General features: G+C 40.7%; 1 non-coding gene across 1 annotated transcript; it reads right to left on the bottom strand.

Annotated features, from left to right (window-relative positions):
- Positions 1–2,959: 2,959 nt before the first annotated feature.
- LOC132419130 (U2 spliceosomal RNA) lies at positions 2,960–3,150 on the bottom strand. The gene has a single exon (XR_009518137.1). It is a non-coding gene; the product is annotated as a U2 spliceosomal RNA (small nuclear RNA).
- Between the last annotated feature and the right edge of the window lie 12,733 nt (positions 3,151–15,883).

Here is a 15,883-nt window from a genome sequence, read left to right as displayed (position 1 = left end):
TTGAATTTACCAAGAGAAAAGTGACTCATTCCCTACAAGAGAAACTCCATAAGACTGGGTTTCTCAGTAGAAACCTTGCAGGTCAGGAGAGAGAATGATGTGTTCAAAATGCTGAAAGAAAAAAAAAGCCTACCAAGAATACTTTACTCAGCAAAGCTGTCCTTTGCATATAAAGGAGAGATAAAACTTTGCCAGCCAAACAAAAAATGAGGTAATTAATCACCACTAAACCTGCCTTTACAAGAAATCCTAAAGGGAGTCTTCAAGCTGAACCAAAGTGATGCTAATTAGTAACATGTAAACCTGTAAAAGTATAAAACTCACTGGTAAATGTAAGCCTATAGTCAAACTCAAAATACTCCAAAACTGTAATGGCAGTGTGTAAATCACATTTAACTTGAGTGTAAAGGTTAAAAGACACACACACAGAAATAAATTAAAAATAACTTTAGCTAAATAATTTGATAATGGATACACTAAGTAAAACAATATAAATCATGACATCAAAAACATAAACGTGATGGTAAAGTAAAAGTATAGAGTTTTTGTATGCAATCAACATTAAATTGTTATTGCCACACAGCTCACAGTGCCATGTTGGCAGGGGTGTGTGGAATGACTCTGTTTCAGAAAAGAGAAGACAAGATGGTGGAGTAGAAGATCTTGAGTTCACCTCCTCCCACGAGAACATCAAAATCACAACAAACTGCTGAACAATCAAAAATAAAGAAGACTGGAACCTACTGAAGACAAAGAAGAAATCACAGTGAGATGGTAGGAGGGGTGTACTCACAATATAATCAAATTTCATACCCCCTGGTGGGTGACCCAGAAACTGGAGAATAATTATATCACAGAAATTCTCCCATGGGAGTGTGAGTTCTGAACCCCATGTCATGCTCCCCAGGCTGGGGGTCTGGCTACAGGATGAGGAGCCCTAAGAGCATTTGACTTTGAAGGCCACCAGGTCTTGTTTGCAGGAGCTCCAGAAGAGTGGGGGAAACAGAGACTCCAATATTGGAGGATGAACACAAGGTCTCATTTGCACCGGGACCCAGGGCAAAAGCAGTGGCTTTGTAGGAGCCTGGGCCAGACCTACATGCTGGTCTTGAATTTATTCAGGTATGCAAGAGTGGTTCAAAATTTGAAAATCAATTGATGTAATCTATCCTATCAACAGTCTGAAGAAGATAATTGCATGAATATATATGAATATATATATATATGCAGAAATTGGATTGAACAAAATCCAATGCCCATTCAGCAAAGTAGGAACATGGGAACTTCCTCAATTTGACAAGTTCATATACAAAAACCTACCGTTAATATCACATTCAGCAAGATGGTGGAATACCATCCTTTCTACCATCCTCTTCCCACAGAGGTACAGATTTTCATAATCTCCCCAGCATAAGAGTACCTTTGTGGAAGTCCTGGAGTCCAGAGAAGTTCCAGCACACCAATTGAGCAAAAAAAATCCAAGAATAGACACACTGAAGAGGGTAAGAAGCACAGTTTCACCTGACCCACATCACCCCTCCCCCAAGGCAGCACAGCTCAGTGCCAAGAGAGATCCCCTCAACACAATTTCTCTCACAACGGAGAGTGAAAACATAGTGAACTCATGGCTTCCCCAGCAAGAAGTCCACTTCTTTCTTGCCCCACCCAGAATACTGAGGTAGGTGGAAGAGTTTGGGTGCAGGGAAAAGAAGTGGGGACTCACAACAACCAGGGCTCAGAATTCAATAATGGGCCATAGATCCTATTGTCAGCTTCACAGACTGCAACAGGAGGCACACCCATGAGTCACTTGGTGTGCCTCACCTTCAGAACACTCTCTCCCCCAACTGGCCCACAGGAATTCCCAAAACACAGCTCTATTCAGCCTCCTCTGTGGCTGGCTCCCATTGCTTGACCCCACAGATGGCAAGTGTGATCCTCTGCAGACAGCTTGAGAAAACATGCCAATGGCCATCTCAACTCTGCAGAATTGGGAGAACGCACACAAACTTGAGCATTTCAGGGAACTGCACTATGGTAAACAAACAGGAGGCTCTCAGCACCTTGCCTGGTATTGTGGGATCAAGAGAGACATAAAATCTTAGGAATTCCCTCCTCCTAAGAGGGAACAAGGAGTGCAGAGTTGGTGTATCCATAGAAATGGTCTGCAAGTGCCTCAAAATCCATAGCTGGGCTGACTGGTGAAGGTGTTCCTCTCCTATAGCCAGTCAGTAAGAACTGTAGGAGGTGTCTACATCTTCAAATGTGAAAACAGCAACACAGAATTTCAATGTTAATGGAAAATCAAGAAAGCATGATACTATTGAAGGAACATAATAATATTCCAATAACTGACCACAAAGAAATGAAGAGCTATGAATTGTCTGACAAAAATTCAAAGTAGTTGTTTTAAGGAAGCTGGTGAGCTACAAGAGAACACAGATAACTTAGCAAAATCAGGAAAACCATACATGAACAAAATTAGAATTTCAATAAAGAAATAGAAATAATGAAAAAGAACCAAAGAGAAATTCTAGAGCTGAAGAAAGCATCGAATAAAGAAAAATTCCATAGAGAACACCAAAAACAGACTTCATCATGCAGAAGAAAAATCTGTGAACTCAAAGACAGGTCATTTGAAATTATCATGTCAGAGAACAACAAAGAGTGAAAGGATCAAAGATAGCCTACAGGATTCATCAGACACCATGAGGGAACTAATATACAGATTATGAGAGTCCCAGAAGAAGAGAGCAAGAAAGAGATGTAAAGCTTACTTAAAGAAATAATGGCTGAAAACATTCCAAATCTTGAAAGAGCTATTTATGGATATCCAGGAACATGAAGGTCAAAGGTGCCCAAAGAGGATCAACCCAAATTGAATTTCACCAAGACACATTACAATCAAACTGTAAATAATCAAAGACAAAGAGAATTTTTTTTTTTTGGTCCCCGTGAGGGGAAGTGCACCATTCCTGGAGATACTGCAATACCAGGTCGATGCGTGGAGCGGACAGAGCAAGCTCCTATTCCGACTCCCAGCTCCAAAAATCCATTTAATATATTGTCCTCGGATAGAGGACGTATCAGATATTAAACTGATAAGAACAGATACTACACTTGATCTTAGCCAAAAGGCCGAGAAGCGATGACAAAGAGAATTTTGAATTCACCAAGAGAAAAGTGATTCATTCCATACAAGAGAAACTCCATAAGATTCTAGATTTCTCACTAGAAACCTTGCAGTTCAGGAGAGAGTGAGATGATATGTTCAAAATGCTGAAAGAAAAATAAAAAAAGCCTACCAAGAATACTTTATCCAGTAAAGCTGTCTTTTGGAAATAAAGAAGAGATAAAACTGCCAGCCAAACAAAAAGTGAGGTAATTAATCATGACTAAACCTGACTTTACAAGAAATGCTACAGGAAGTTCTTCAAGCTGAACCAAAATGATGCTAATTAGTAACATGTAAACCTATAAAAGTATAAAACTAAAAGTATAAAACTCACTGGTAAATGTAAGTATATAGTCAAACTCAAAATACTACAAAACTTTAATGGTGGTGTGTAAATCACATTTAACTAGAGTGTAAAGGTTAAAAAAACAAAAGAATTAAAAATAACTATGCCGGGAGGACCTTCAAGATGGTGGAGGGGGGCTTCCCTGGTGGCGCACGGGTTGAGAGTCCGCCTGTAGGGGACACGGGTTCGTGCTCCGGTCCGGGAAGATCCCACATGCTGCGGAGCGGCTAGGCCTGTGAGCCATGGCTGCTGAGCCTGCGCGTCCGGAGCCTGTGATCTGCAACGGGAGAGGCCAAAACAGTGAGAGGCCCGTGTACCGTAAAAAAAAAAAAAAGATGGTGGAGGAGTAAGACGTGGAGATCACCTTCCTCCCCACAGATACATCAAAAATACATCTACATGTGGAACAACTCCTACAGAACACCTCCTGAACACTGTCAGAAGATCTCAGACTTCCCAAAAGGTAAGAAACTCACCCCCACTGTACCTGGGTAGGGCAAAAGAAAAAAGAAAACACAGAGACAAAAGAATGCGGACTGGACCTGCCCCTCTGGGAAGGAGCTGTGATGGAGGAAAAGTTTCCACAAACTAGGAAGCCCCTTCACTGGCAGAGACAGGGGGATGGGCGGGGGAGAAGCTTCGGAGCCACAGAGGAGAGCGCAGCAACAGGGGTGCAGAGGGCAAAGTGGAGAGATTCCTGCACAGAGGATCAGTGCCGAACAGCACTCACCAGCCTGAGAAGCTTGTCTGCTCAACCACTGGGGTGGGTGGGGGCTGGGAGCTGAGGCTTGGGCTTCGGAGGTCAAATCCCAGGGAAAGGACTGGAGTTGGCTGTGTGAACACAGCCTGGAGGGGGCTAGTGCACCACAGCTAACTGGGAGGGAGTGCAGGAAAAAGTTTGGAACTGCCTAACAGTTAAGAGACCATTGTTTCGGGGTGCATGAGGAGAGGAGATTAAGAACACCATGTAAATGAGCTTCAGAGATGGGCTTGAGCCACGGCTATCAGCATGGACACCAGAGACGGGCATGAAGTGCTAAGGCTGCTGCTACAGCCACCAAGAATCCTGTGTGCAATCATAGGTCACTATCCACACCTCCCTCCCTGGAGCCTCTGCAACCCACCACTGCCAGGGTCCCATGATCCATGGACAACTTCTCCGGGAGAACACTCGGCCTGCCTCAGGCTGTTGCAATGGCACACTGGCCTCTGCCCTCACAGGCTCGCTCCACATTCCGTACCCCTCCCTCCCCGCAGCCTGAGTGAGCCAGAGCCCACTAATCAGCCGCTTCTTTAGGGTTAGGCAGTCTACTTGAAAAAGAATTCAGAGTAATGATAGTAAAAATGATCCAAAATCTTGGATTTTTCTTTGTATTTAATTTTTGATAGTTTAATTAATATGTGTCTTAGTGTGTTTCTCCCTGAATTTTTCCTGTAGGAATGGGACTCTCTGTGCTTCCTGGACTTGGTTGACTGTTTCCTTTCCCATGTTAGGGAAGTTTTCAACTATAATCTCTTCAAATATTTTTCAGTACCTTTCCTTTTCTCTTCTTCTTCTGGGACCCCTATAGTTCGAATGTTGGTGTGTTTAATGTTGTCCCAGAGGTCTCTGAGACTGTCCTCAATTCTTTTCATTCTTATTTCTTTATTCTGCTCTGCAGTAGTTATTTCCACCATTGTATCTTCCATGTCACTTATTTGTTCTTCTGCCTCAGTTATTCTCCTATTGATTCCTTCTAGTGTATTTTCCATTTCAGTTTTGTGTTCTCCATCACTGATTGTTTGTTCTTTAGTTCTTCTAGGTCTTTGTTAAATATTTCTTGTATCTTCTCAATCTGTGCCTCCATTCTATTTTTGAGGTCTTGGTTCATCTTTATTATGATTACTCTGAATTCTTTTTCAGGTAGATTGCCTATTTCCTCTTCATTTATTTGGTCTTGTGGGGTTTTACCTTGCTCCTTCTTCTGTAATCTATTTCTCTGTCATCTCATTTTGTCTAACCTACTGTTAAGGTCTCCTTTCCTTAGGCTTCAGTGTCTGTAGTTCCTCTTGCTTTTGTTGTCTGCTCCCAGTCAGTGAGGTTGGTCCAAGGGCTTGTGTAGGCTTCCTAGTGGGAGGGACTGGTGCCTGTGCTTGGGGGTGTGGAGCTGAGTCTTTTCCCTCTGAAAGGCAGGGCCACATCAGGTGGTGTGTTTTGGGGTGTCTGTGATCTTAGTATGACTTTAGGTAGCCTGTCTGATGATGGGTGAGGCTGTGTTCCTGTCTTGCTGGTTGCTTGGTGTGAGGTGTCCAGCACTGGAGCCTGCAGGCTGTTGTGTGGGGCTGCATCTTGGTGTTGATATGGATACCTCCGGAAGTATGCACACCGATTAATATTCCCTGGGCCCAGGTATTCTCTGGCGGTCCAGTGTCCTGGACTTGGCACTTCCACCCCAGAGGCCCAGGCCTGACCCCTGGATGGGGAACCAAGTGCCCACAAGCTGCCCAATGATAAAAGAAAGAACAGAAAAGAAACCCAAGGCAAAGAGCAAAAACAACAGCAAACAGCAGCAACAACACAACACACACACACAGAATAAAATAAATTAAAAAAAACAAGAGAACAAACAAAAGAATTCAAACATGAGAACAGTCAATAAGGCCTTAACAAACAAAACTTAAAAAATGAAAAATAAAACAAAAACAGACAGCAAACAAAAAACAAGAAAAGTGAAGAAAACAAAATATACACATATAAACAATCAAAAAAACTAAAGAAAAAATAAAATGAAAAAACAAAGAACAAAACAAGGAAACAAGTAAAGTAAAAATAGAATATATATATATATTTAAAAAATAAAAATAAATGATAAAAAATAATAAAAGGAACACCACCAACAACTGAACAAAACAAAACAAACAAAACTGAATAATAGAATTAAGAATATTTTTCTGGGCCCTCCTCTGTCAGTGTCATTGCTCCCTCAGTGAGCCACAGCCAATCCCTACCTTCCCAGGAGGACCTCCAATAACCTAGGTAGGTCCCTGGACCTGCTGTGGGCACTGTGGGGCCAGCTCAGACTCTGACCTGGCTTGACTCCCACATGTATGTTACCTAAAACTCCAGTGCTATGAAGGCTAGATCGGTCTCAACTGTGGGAACACTCATTGTCTATTCAGGTATTCCACAGAGGCTGGATTTACCAAGTCAATCTTGGGGATTTAATCCATGGCTTGTGCAGCTGCATGGAAAGACTTCCATTCCTCTGCCTTAGTTGCATGGCCCCTGGGGCTCAATTCTCGTTTTGGCTTCACCTCTGCATGTGTGCCACCCTCAGGAATCTGTTCCTTGCCCAGGTGTGAGTGGGTGAAAGCAGTGGCTGCTTGGGGCACACTTACTCAGGCCAGGGAGGGGTATGGCGGACACAATTGGGGTGTTCATGAGTTGCCTGCAGCAGCGGGGACCAGCAGGCAGTTGCAACAGTCTGGGGCATGCTCACTCTGGTGGGAGTGCCTGGCAGTGCCTGCAGAGGCAGGAGCTGGCATGTGGGGGCAGTGGTGGCCCTGCTCCCCTCACACCTCTCAACAATGGTGCCCCACTTTCCAGGCAGTGCATGCTTCCTCTAGGGGCATTCCCAGCTGCGCATCCCCTCACTCCTGTCCCCACTGCTATATCCGTGCAGCTTACAGCACTCCTCTGCCCAGATCCATTCTCCCAACCCCACGCTTTAGCACTCAGCCCAGCCAGCATCAGCAGACTCTCATCCCAGGCAGGGGAGCCCAGGGCTGATGCCCAAGGAGGCTTTGGGATGGGCAGCACTCAGGCCTCTGGAGCCCACATGGACAGAGGAGACCCTGGCCCGAGGGATGGGTGTGCCTGCTCAGATAGGAGCCCTTCCCAATGCCCATGGAGGCTGAAGAAGCCGGCAGGTGGTGAAAGGGGTTATAATGGTAGTTCTGCCCCTTGTACGCCACTCAAAAATGACGCCTTGCTTTTATGGTGTCCCAGGTTTTTTCTGCAGACTTTCCCGGTTGTGCAGCTCCTTACTCTTGTCCCTTCAGGCTATCTTTTCACACCCAACAGCTGTCCCCTCCCTGGGTCCGTGCTCCAAACCCCAATTTCCTGCACCCAGCCTCCCTTTGCAACAGGTGACTCACGACTCAGGCTGGAATGTGCAGAGCTGCAGTGTAGACCATGCAGTTCTTAATTTTTCCTGCCTTCTACAGACTGTCCACTGCATTCTCCTTTGATCCCCTGAAGGTCCTTTTCTGTCCCAGCTGATTTCCCCACCATGAGAGAGTTTTTCTGAATATGAGGACCTCCCCTCACCTTCAGCTTCCCACCAGGGTTGCTGGTCCCTCTTTTGATTCCTCTTTTCTTTTTTTCTTCTTTCTTTCATCCTAGACAGTTGTGAGGGGATGTTTCTTGTCCTCTTAGGTGTCCAAAGTCTTCCGCTAATGTTCAGCAGGTGCTCTATGAGAACTGTTACGTTTGTAGTTGTATTCTTGATATACTTGTGAAGAGCGACGAATTCCACATCCTCCTATTCCACCATCTTGACTCCTCCCCTCTCTTGTTTCTTGATGTAGGCATTTATCAGTATAAATTCCCCTTTTATAACAGCTTTTGTAGAAACACATGGGTTTTGATGTGCTTCAATTTTAGTTTCAAGATATTTCTTGATCTCGCTTTTAATTTCTTCTTTGACCCATCAATTGCTGCTGAGCATGTTGTTGTTTTTGTTGTTGTTTTTAACATCTTTATTGGAGTATAATTGCTTTACAGTATTGTGTTTGTGCTGTATAACAAAGTGAATCAGCTATACATATACATATATCCCCATATCCCCTCCCTCTTGCATCTTCCTCCCACCCTCCCTATCCCACCCCTCTAGGTGGTCACAAAGCAACAAGCTGATCTCCCTGCGCTATGCAGCTGCTTCCCACTAGCTATCTATTTTACATTTGGTAGTGTATATATGTCCACTGAGCATGTTGTTTAATTCCCAACTATCTGTTAATTTTCCAGCTTTCCTCCTGCTATTGATTTCTAATTTCATACCATTGTAGTCAGAAAATATACTAGCTATAATTTCAATCTTTTTTAAAATTTGGTAAGACTTGTCTTCTGACATATTATATAATTTATCCTGGAGAATGTTCTGTGTGTGCTTAAGAATATTCTGCTGCTCTTGGATGGAATATTCTGTACATGTCTGTTAGTTCCATTTATTCTATAGTATGGTTCAAATCCAATGTTTCCTTATTTATTTTCTGTACAGATGTCCTATCTGTTGTTGAAAGTGGGGCATTGATGTCTCCTACTATTATGGTATTGCTGTCTATTTCTCTTTTCAGAACTGTTAGTATTTGCTTAATATATGTAGATTCATATATATTTACAATTGTTATATCTTCTTTCTTATTTATTTTATTTTATTTTTTATTGGAGTATAGTTGCTTTACAATGTTGTGTTAATTTCTACTGTACAGCAAAGTGAATCAGTTATACGTATACATATATCCACTCTTTTTAAGATTTCCTTCCTATTTAGGTCACCACAGATCATTGAGTAGAGTTCCTTGTGCTATACAGTAGGTTCTCATTAGTTATCTATTTTATACATAGTAGCGTATATATGTCAATCCCAATCTCCCAATTTGTCCCACCCTCCCTTCCCCCCTTGGTAACCATAAGTTTGTTCTCTACATCTGTGACTCTATTTCTGCATTGCAAATAAGTTCATCTGCACTATTTTTCTAGATTCCACATATAAGCTATATTATACAATATTTGTTTTTCTCTTTCTTAATTACTTCATTCTGTATGACAATCTCTAGGTCCATCCACATCTCTGCAAATGGCACTATTTCATTCCTTTTTATGTCTGAGTAATATTCCCTTGTATATATGTACCACATTTTCTTTACCCATTCCTCTGTCAATGGACATTTAGGTTGCTTCCATGTCCTGGCTATTGTAAATAGTGCTGCAATGAACATCAGGGTTCATGCATCCTTTACAATCGTTATATCTTCTTGACCCCTTTATCATTACATAATTACCATATTTGCCTTCTGTTACTATTTTTTGCTTAAAGACTATTTTTTCTGATATACATATAGCTACCCCTCCTCTCTTTTGGTTTCCACTTGCATGGAATATCTTTTGTCATCTCTTTACTTTGAGCCTATGTGTGTCCTTAAAGTTGAAGTGAGTCTCCATAGGCATCATATAGTTGGGTCCTATTTTTTCATCCATACAACCACACTTTGCCATTTTATTAGAGAATTCAATCCATTTACATTTAGAGTAATTCTTAATAGGTAAACGATAGGTAAAGACTGACTAATGCCATCCTATTAATTGTTTTCTGGCTGTTTTGTAGCTTGATTGTTCTTTTCTTCCTTTCTTGCTGTCTACCATTGAGGATTGATAATTTTCCAAAGTGATATTGTTTGATTCCCCTCGTTCTATCTTTTTTGTAACTGCTTTGCAGTTAACAAGGAGGCTTACATAAATCTTCTTATATATATAACAGTCTATTTTACACTGATAACAATTTAACTTTGATTGCATGCAAAAACTATATACTTTAATCCCCTTTCCTTTTATACTTTTTATGTCACTATTTTAATCTTTTTTTATTGTGTATCCATTAACAAATTGTTGAAGCTATAGCTATTTTGGGTACTTTTGTTTTTTAACCTTTATGCTAGAGTTAACTAGTTAACACATCACCATATTACAGTATCAAGCTGTTTCGAGTCTAATTATATGTTCACTTTTGCCAATGTGTTGCTTATTTTCTTATGTTTTCATGTTAGTAATTAGCATTCTTTTGTTTCAGCTTCAAGAATTCCTTTCAGCATTTCTTGTAAGGCAGCTTTAGTGGTGATGAAATCCCTCAGCTTTTGCCCGGGAAACTCTTTATCTCTCTTTCAGTTTTGAAGGACAACTTTGCTGGCTAAAGTATTCTTGGTTGGCAGTTTCTTTTAGCACTTTGAGTATATCATCCCACTCTCTCCTAACCTGTAAGTTCATTGCTGAGAAATCCACTGATAGCCTTATGGGTGTTCCCTCGTTGTAGAAAATTTTTTTCCTGTTGCTTGTAAAATTCTCTCTTTGTCTTTAAACAATTTTATTATTATGTATCTTGGAGAACATTGTTTTGGATTGAAATTTTGAGGTGACCTATTAGCTTCATGAACCTGAATAACTATATCCCTTCCCAGGTTTGTGAAGTTCTCAGCCATTATTTTTTTAAATAAGCTTTCAGCCATTTCTCCATCCCTTCTTCTGGGACTCCAGTTAAGTATAATATTTCTTTTGATGGTATTTCATAATTTCCATAGGCTTTCTTCATTCGTTTTCATTCATTATTATTATTTTTTTTGCTTCTCTGATTGGATAATTTCAATTGATCTGCCTTCTAGCTCACTGATTCTCTCTTCTGTTTGTTAAAGTGTGCTGTTGGAGTTCTCTGTTGTATTCTTCCATTCAGTGATTGTATTTAGCTCCAAAATTTCTGTTTGGTTATTTTTTTATGCTTTCTATCTCTTTATTGAACTTCTCCTTTCATTGTTGCACTGTTTCCCTGACATCATTAAATTGTTTATCTGTGTTCTCTTGTAGCTTTCTGAGCATCTGTAGAAAAATTATTTTGAATTCTTTGTTGAACACTTCCTTGAGCTCTATTTCTCTGGGGACAGTTGCTGGTGGTTTACTGTATTCCTTTGGTAGAGATGTATTTTCCTGATTTTTTTCTCATGATTCCTGTAGCCTTGACTATGTATCTGCACACTTGAAGGAGTAGTCAACTCTTCTAGACTTTATGGACTGACTTCAGTAACAGAAGCATTTCACCTATGAATAGAGGCACACTGTATCATGCTGTGACCTGGTTCTAGTGGTCCAGGGCGTCAAGTATGGGGGCTTGTGGTGGCACTGCGTCTGGGAAGCATGATGTCTCTTCAGTTTAGGCCAATTTTGTCCACAGCACTGACAACTATGTGGTCCTTGGTGAGCACAGCACAGTGTGGGGGGGTATGCAGTGGATGCAAGGACTGTTGGACTCCTTAGTGGCACCTCTAGATCTAGCAGCTAGGGACCAGGGCAGTCAGTGTTGCTGGTCAGAGTCAGTGGTGTGCACACACTCAGCTGCAGAGGCTAGCTGCAGACACCTGTGCCTGCACACTTTTTCCTTAAGCATGTGTGCTTCAGTGGAGGCTGATAGTGGGAGTTGGGCTAGGGACATGCAGGTACACAGCTAGAAGGGCTAGCTATGGGTAGGTGTGATGTTGCCAGCCAGTGATTAATCAAGGCCCACAAACAGCTGCAGGGGCTGTGGCATTCCATGTGATCACCTGTGGCTCCAACTCTCCCTGCCCATCTTACCCCGGGCATGTGTACTGCAGTGGAAGCTGATGGCTGATGACAGGATCCAGGCTGGAAGCATGCAGACACACAGTTGAAGAGGTTAACTATGGGTGGGTGTGGTAGTGCTGGACAGTGACAGAAGACAGGGCCTGATCTGGGCTCAGAAGTTGCTCCAGGAGCCCTGGCTTTTGGTGTGCCCACTGTGGCTGCACGATCTTCCTCAGGGTATGAAAGCTACAGTGGAGGCATAAGGCTAGATCCATGTGGATGTGCAGATGGAGGCCCCAAGCAGAAGCACAGTGGTGAAAGTCACCCAGGGTGCTTAGGCTGGCATTTTGCACTCATGCAGATGCAGAGGCTCAACATGGCTATGTGTGTGGCTCCTGGGCTCTGGCAGTAGCACGGAAGGACTCAGGCAGCTGGCAACTTATACTTGCATAGCTTCAGGATCCTGGATAGCTGTTGGTATGGTTCCTGGGCTCTGACAGGGGTGGGAGGAGGAAAGGAGTGGGAAGGAACTCAGATGGCTGGCATCAGCAAATGCAAATACCTGTGGAGTGAAAGCTGGTGAAATATGCAGGCAATCCACAGCAACGGTGTTGGCTGTTGGTTTCCTCAGTGGTGAAATTTGCTGAATTCGTCTGCAGAGCAGGTCTTTGTGAACTATGATTGCTCCTGCTGTATGTCTGCTAATAATAGCCTCTGCTTTTCTTCCTTTTTCCTAGCTGGCTGTATACATTTCAGCTTTGCTGGTCTAGGTGGGGTGAAACCAAAGTGGGAACTTTCTGCAATGCCTCAAGAGGCTGGATAAGCTGTTTGCTCACCCCTACTCTTCCTTTCCTAGAGAGAGGAACTCTTTCTTGGTGGAAGTTCTTTCTTGGTGCTGAACAATGCTGCTTTGGGAGATGGGATGTTGCAGATAGAATGAAGTTGTCTTCTTTCTCTGCTTGTGTGGTTCTCAAAAATACTGGTTTTTGTTCCACTGTGCTGCTAAAATTCCTAGGTGGACTCTAGAGGTTTTCCAGAGCTGTTTTTATTCATGGATAGCTGTTCAATCATTGAACTTTTTGGGGGGTGTGTTGGGGAAGCAGGGTTCTTCTGCATTTCAGTTTTCCCCAGAAACTAATGGCTGATTTTTCATCAAAAACCATGGAGGCCAGAAGGCATACTTAAAGTGTGAAAAGAAAAAAATAGTCAACTAAGAATTCTATATATGCCAAAACTATTCATCAGAACTGAAGGAGAAATCAAGACAGCCCCAAACAAACAAAACCAGAAGAATTTGTCACCAGTAGACGTGCCCTACAAGAAATGCAAAAGGGAGTCCTTCAGGCTGAAAGGGAAGGATGCTAGATAGCCATACACAGAAATAAAGAACACCGGTAAAGGTAATTAAATAGGTAAATATAAAATTCAGTATTATTTTATTATTGGTTTGTAACTTTTCTTTTTTACTATATGATTTGAAAGACAAATTCATAAAACAATAATTATAAGTCAATGCTAGTGGATACGCATTGTATAAAGATGTAAGTTATGACAATAACATCATAAAGGGGAAAGGACAGAGGTGTCTAGGAGCATAAGAGCAGAGTTTTGCATGCTACTGAAGCTGTTAGTATTAATTCAAACTAAAATGTTATGAATTCAATATGTTACTTATAATCCTCAGGATAACCACGAAGAAAATAACTCAAAATACACAAAAAGGAAAATGAGAAGGGAACCAAAATGGAACACAACAACAAAAAATCAATTAAACACAAATGAAGGCAGTAATGGAGGTAATGAGGAAGGAAAAGCTATAAGACATATAGAAAAAAATAGCAAAATGGCTGAAGCTAATTCTTCCTTATCAGTAATAAGTTTAAATGTAAATAGAGTAAACTATGTAATCAAAAGGCATAGATTGGCAGAATGGATGAAAAAATTATGATCGAACTATATGCTGCCTACAAGAGACTCATTTTAATCAAAAGAAACTGGTAGGTTGAAAGTGAAATTATGGAAAGAATACTCCACGCAAATAGTAACTAAAAGAGAACTGGGGTAGTTATACAAATATCATACTAAACAGACTTTAATTCAAAATGTGTTTCAAGGTACAAAGAAGGACATTACATATTGATTAAAAGGTCAATTCACCAAGGAGCTATAATTATAAACATACACACAACTAACAAGACCATCACAAAATATATGAAGCAAAACCAGGCAAAACAGAAGGGAGAAATAGTTCTACAATAATAGTTCTATACTTCAATACTCCACTGTCAGTAATGGGTAGAACAACAACCCATAAACAGAAGATCAATAATAGAGAACTTGCAAAACACTATAAACCAACTAGAACAAATAATATACACAGAATGCTCTGCTGGCAATAGCAGAATACATATTTTTCTCAAGTGCACATGGAGCATTCTCCAGGATACACCATAAATTGAGCCCCAAGTCTCAGTTAATTTAAAAAGAATAAAATCTTACGAAATATCTTTTGTGGTGACAAAGGAATGAAACTGAAAATCAATAACAAGTGAAACTGGAAAATTCACAAGTATGTGGAAATGGAACAACACACTATTAAACAATCAGTAGGTCAAAGAATACATCACAAGGGAAATTAGAAAATACTTAGAAATGGATTAAAATGAAAATACAACCTATCAAAACATATGGGATGCAGCAAGGCAGTGCTCAGAGATTTATAGTTATAAAAACATATTTTTAAAAAGAAACAATATATCAAACCAATAACCTAACTCTACACCTTAAGGAAATAGGAAATTAAAATAGCAAACTAAATCCAAAGTTAGCAGAAGGAAGGAAATAATAAAAATTAGTTATAATATTGTAAATTAAGTATATTTCAGTTAAGTAATTAATTAAATTTTTTAAATGGTGTTGGCAAGTTTATGAGAGACCAGACACACACACTCTTATGCACCATTATTGGGGATGTATAGCAAATGTATAGGGCAAATTAGCAGTATCAAAAATTTTAATGTCTATATATCCTTTGACCCAGGAATTTTTTTAGGATTCTACCATATAAAAAATATCCTCACATAAGCCCAAAGATATTTATTGCAACATTATTCATAATGGATGGGGGAAATCCCTGGAAGTAACTTAAATTTCCATTAATAAGTGAGTGTTTAAATAATGTTAACATTCAGATTCTTGAATAGTATGACTCCACAAAAAAGAAAGAATTTATATGGAAAGAACTACATGGCATATTGCCATGTGGTCAAATAGAAAAAAAGGAAATTGCAAATCATTATAGAGTATGATTCCATTTATGTTAATATACTATTAATGATGATAATCTGCTCCACAGATGAAATTGCCTGGTTATGACATCGTCCTGCTGCCCTAGGATTGAGAAAGAAAAAAGAAGATAGTGAGGAGAAGAAAATTACAAAGGGATAAGGAGTTGGTAATAAAAAGAGGAAATAGAGAACTTCAAATTTTTAACTGTATATCCTGAAAGGGAGAATAGTGCTTAAAGAGTACAGGTTCTGGAACCAGACTGCCTGAGTTCATAGTTGGACTCTGAACTTACTATCTCGGTAATTATCAGTTAGTTGTCTCACTTCTCTGAGCCCTAGTTTCTTCATCTGTAACATGGGAATAATAATACCTTTCTCATAAGGTCCTTATGAGGATGGGCTAAATTTATCCATGTAAAGCACTTAACAAAGGTGCATAGTAGGCACTCAATCAACATTAGCTGTTATTTCTTTGGACCAGGCACTGTGTTGTGTTTTCTGTACATGATATTATTGAATTGTTACAATGACCTGGATGTCATCTATGGAAGCTAACTGTTACAGAGCCCTTCCCTCTTGTGCTACAGTTGCTTCTGACTTTTACTGCCCTCCTTTTATAGTTGAGGAAAATGAGGGTCAGAGAGATAGATGGTTTTGCTCAAGGTGCCCTAGCCATATAGGGATGGTCTAATTCCAAAGCCAGCAAACTCATTTTACTACTCCAGAGG

The sequence above is a fragment of the Delphinus delphis genome, chromosome X (assembly GCF_949987515.2).
Source record: "Delphinus delphis chromosome X, mDelDel1.2, whole genome shotgun sequence".
NCBI lineage: Eukaryota > Metazoa > Chordata > Mammalia > Artiodactyla > Delphinidae > Delphinus > Delphinus delphis.
The sequence above is the reverse complement of the archived record's forward strand: the minus strand, read 5'-3'. Positions and strand labels throughout refer to the sequence as shown.